At 53.2% G+C, this 4,386-nt stretch overlaps 1 protein-coding gene across 2 annotated transcripts in view; it reads right to left on the bottom strand.

Moving 5' to 3' along the window:
• SLC66A2 (solute carrier family 66 member 2) overlaps positions 1-4,386 on the bottom strand; it is a 47,281-nt gene that overhangs the window by 42,593 nt on the left and 302 nt on the right. The gene's annotated exons all lie outside the window — the stretch shown is intronic.

Below are 4,386 nucleotides of genomic sequence, written 5' to 3'. Positions count from 1 at the left end.
TGCTGACTTTTTTCCAGTGTGTTGAGCATTTCAGTAACTCAGCCAAAATTTCCTGGAGGCCAGAGCCACAATCCAGTGACTGGCACCCGCTGCGCCCATCAGAAGACCCCAGCCCAGGGGCTGATCACAGCACTGCCCTCCGCACACCAGCTCGGGTCTCAAACGTGGCCACCAGCATCACAGGACTAGCCTGCGGAACTGTCACCTCTAAGGCGAGGCCTGGGCAGAGCACCCTTCAAAGCCCAGGCCCCCATTCTAGCCTGGCTGTTCTGGAGCAGAGATCCCGCTGGCACCAGCTGCAGCGCGGCCTGACGGGGCCTCCCAAACCTGAGTTTGTGGCCAACAGGTCACAGTCGGGAGGTCCTGGATGGCAGTCTGACCTCCAGGTTCTCCTGGAAACCAGGAGACACGGAGACACGGCCCGGCCCACCTCCCCTGGCCTCGCTCTCACACCCGCCCCTACAAGGAGAGGGTCACTGACAGCTGGCTGATGGGGCCACACACGCACTCCGCCACAGGCTGGCTCTGGAAACCACGCTGCCCCCCGGCCTTCTCGCTGTGCCCCACCACCTCCGGGCTTCATCTCTTCCGTAAAGTGGGGACACAACCCTACAGCTGCTTGAGGACGTTTCTAGCAGGTCTAGGAACTAGTCCCCACTGGTTACCTGACTGACCCCGGGCGCCTGACTAATCAGCAGATAGTCCAGAGAAGACAGAGAAGGTTCTGCGCCAGGCTGGGGAGACTGGAGCGGGTGGGCATCACAAAAAGTCAGTCAGTCTAGGGACCAAGCTCATTTCCAGTTAGTTACAAGGCTGAAGACGTGGGATTTGGGCCTTTATGTAATAAAGGCCACTTCCATTGTTTTCAACAGAAACAATGAGTGACTAGAAAAACTGGGGGTGGTGGGGGATGAAGGTTTGTGCTTCCCCTTATACCACACACCGAAAATCGAATCTAGGTAAATTCAGTGTTTACGGTAAAGAATGAGACACTTCCAGTGAAGTAAGGGGGGCAGAGTGAACATTAAACTGCTTTTAGGGTGAAGACAGGCTAAACAAGACAGAAAATGTCAAAAAGCACAACTTTCCACAGAAGATATACAAGGGGCAAAACAAATATGAAACAAAGTTCAACATTATGAGTAATTTTTAAAAGCCAATTAAAATAGAAAGACACTATTTTTTACTCATCAAGTTAGTTAAACTTCTGCCTTTAATGCTAATAGCTTGTGCCGGCAGAGGTGTCACGGGGCACCTCTCCCTCCCCCGCCCTGAGAATGCAGTTGGCAAAGCCTGGTCTGCAGCAGAGGACAGGACAGCCCAGCAGACGAGCGTGTGGCCTGCTGCGTGGAGCAGCCAGCGGAAGCGCCGTCCCCCGGTGCAGCACACAGGGCTCGCCCCCAGGGAGACGCACGCAGCAGAGAACGTGCACTGCCTCCCCGAGCCTGAGCAAAAGCTCCCACGAGGAACACCTTCTCCGCGCCTTCAGAGTAGCAGAGAAAAGCTCAATTGGAAGAAAAGCTGTGTATCTATTTCCCTGACTGGCTTCTCGAGTAGCAGATTGTCACCAGCGCTCTGGCGCAGTGTCGCCACATCTCCAATACAATTTGACTCCACCTACGATACAAGGCCACCACGGCTCCGGCACAGTGTCACCATGTCTCTGATCAGATAGGGATGGGGCTGGAAAACTAGCTCTGTGAATGCCTCAGGCCCTGGGTCAGACGGCCCTGCAGCACCGTCCTTGCACCCTGGCCCCCTCCCTCCCCTTCTCATTTACAGAATCACTCCACCCTCTGGCTTCCGACACCACAAAGGCCAAATCCTGCACGTCAGCATTTTGTATGATCTGCTCAGTGCTGGTTCTGCAAAAGGATGGGAAGAATCGCAAGAAATAAAGGCATTAGAGTTCCGTGAGTTACAGAAACGCCGGGTTTCTACAGCTTGGTCAGCCTTCCCCCACCCCACCCCCAACCCCCAGGACTGCAGAGCTTCTCACATGCCTCACACCACATTTCTCTGGGCGGCCTCCCAGGCACACTGGAGTCCCAGAGACTGCATTCCCAGCCAGCTTTGGGAAACGTACTCTTCACTTCCACTAAGTCCATCACTGCTCTCGTCCCACCCGGAGCCCACCACAGCGCCCAGCCGGTGCTCTCCCCCTCCTCAACACCCATCGCCCATATACACGTGTCTGGCACGTTCCATACAGCACTTCTGCTGAAGCGTTAACTCTGCAGCATCTGCCCAGTGTCTGGCTCACGGGAAACCCTCAAAAACCTATTAAATCAAATGGGCTGCTAGGGGACCCAGGAGTAGGGGCTTTGGAGGCTCCAGAGAAAGGAAGGAAAGGGAGCACAGGCATCACCCTCAGAGCAGTGGGGCCTTGGGACCACGTGGGAGGAGACGCATGTATTTGTTACAAGTTGTAGACGGAGCCCGGCCTGTCTGCTGGGCTTCACCACATGAACTACAAAGTACTGCCAGGTGTGAAACACAGGGAAAGCACAACCCCAGGTCAGAGGGATCCTGGAGGAGAGACCTCTGCCCGCCCTCCCTTCTTCCCATAGGGTCCCACAGTCTTCTGGAATCCAGGCCAAGGGCAGCCCTGTGTGTTCACACGGCAGCCACTGAACTCACGGAGGGACCCAGGACAGCTCAGGCAGCTGATGCTGTGGGAAAGGGGCAATCAGATGTGCAGAAATAGACGTGCCAGTGGACAAAGTTCAGAATTCCACCAAAGACTCTTTCTTTCTCAAAGGCTCAGGCCCTACAATGGAGAGAGAACTCCCAGTCCCAACGCATCAAGTGCTTGCTTGTTAAACCCAGAAACACTGATGAGATGGCATTCAAGAAACTGGTTTAATTTCTGATTTCTCCAAAACAGATAGAGGTAGATTAGATATCTTATTTTCTTTTTGCAATTCTGAATGATAAGCATAGCTGGGGGGAAGACGTCTCAAAGGAACTATTTCCCGTAAGAATTGCAACCTCAGCCAATCCTCCGCCACTCCTCCGAGAAAACTTGCCACTGCCTAAAGGAAATGCTGCTTCCCGACCTAACACCTGGGCCTGGGCTGGGAGCTCCGGGGGCCACACCCAGGGTGCTCAGGGTTGACAGCAGTGTCACACACGATTACAGTTTGGGACCTGCTTCTGTGCAACCTTAGACCTAGTGAGGGGCAGCTGAGAGAGGGAAGGGGAGAGTCTTGCTGCAGAGGGCGAGTGCTATCCTCAGCCACAGGGAAAGGAGTCTTCAAATGCAGTTTTTCAACTTTCGCTAAACAAGTTAAAAGATAAGCGCCCTCTGACCCCTCCTTCAGAAGCGGACTGGCCCAGAGACAGGGCTCATGGTGTGACAAATTCTTCCAGGAGAAGGGGTCGACTCACCAGCTCACCTTTTAAAACCTCAGACTGAGCAAAAACACGGTGAGAGTGACCAAGGGCTGCCTTAGGCCAGGTGGACAGAAGGTGAAGGAGCAGAGAACTTCTGGACTCAGGGGACTCACACCCTGATGACCGCAGAGGGGACAACTGCCAAAACTCATCAAACTGCACATGTGCAACGGGTGATTTTCTTCCCTGTAAATCATGCCTCAATAAGGCTGACTTAAACTCAATTAGCAAGAAAGCACAATTACTCCAAAAAGTCTAAAGAAGGAGCCAGCTGCCCGGTCCCAGGCTGTCCTGTCTGTGCTCACAGAGGGGCCTGGGACCGTCTAGAAGAAAGGAAAGTTCCAGGCTTTTTTGGCCTTACAGTGAGGCCGTGAGACCTCTTTTCACTTCCTCTGAAAGTGTACCCTCCCAGTTATGTCTGGCTTCAACAACTGTTAAAATTAACTTCAAGTTCCTGACCAGAATGCAAATGATAATAAGAGGAAGTTGGTCTGAGAGGAGCAAGAAAAAATAGTCTCTGAAGTATTATCCAGAAAGTTGACTTACTGTTTAAAAAAACAAACAAAAACAAACCCGCACACACATCGCGGAAGGCAGGAAGGGACCACCCTTCAAGGCAGACCCCACCCCCACAGCATTCCTTCCTGTCTGGTTCCCTCCTGAGAGCCTTTACTGGCCAGTGGTTTGTCTTTCCTATGCTGACCACCTTCTGTCACTGGTATTCATTAATTCCCTTCGTTTTCTCTCCACTACCCCCAAACCTCACCCAAATTCCTAAGGGCATGGACCCAGTCCTAGGACACAGCTCCACAGAGAAGGCCCTGGGCGAGCATCCAGTACATGTACGAGCCACCGAAAATGAAGACGCAGATCCGAGATTATGTGAGATTCTCCACTTCAATCCCACCATTTTCCCTGGGAAAAAGTCTCATCCATTTCACCAGCTCCTTCCCAGGAAGTGCAGACACTTCCGCCCCCCCCCCCCCCCCC

Source organism: Lipotes vexillifer, unplaced genomic scaffold (genome assembly GCF_000442215.2).
Source record: "Lipotes vexillifer unplaced genomic scaffold, Lipotes_vexillifer_v1.1 scaffold1012, whole genome shotgun sequence".
Taxonomy (NCBI): Eukaryota; Metazoa; Chordata; class Mammalia; order Artiodactyla; family Lipotidae; genus Lipotes; species Lipotes vexillifer.
Note: the sequence above shows the minus strand (reverse complement) of the source record. Positions and strands in the feature narration are given on the sequence as shown.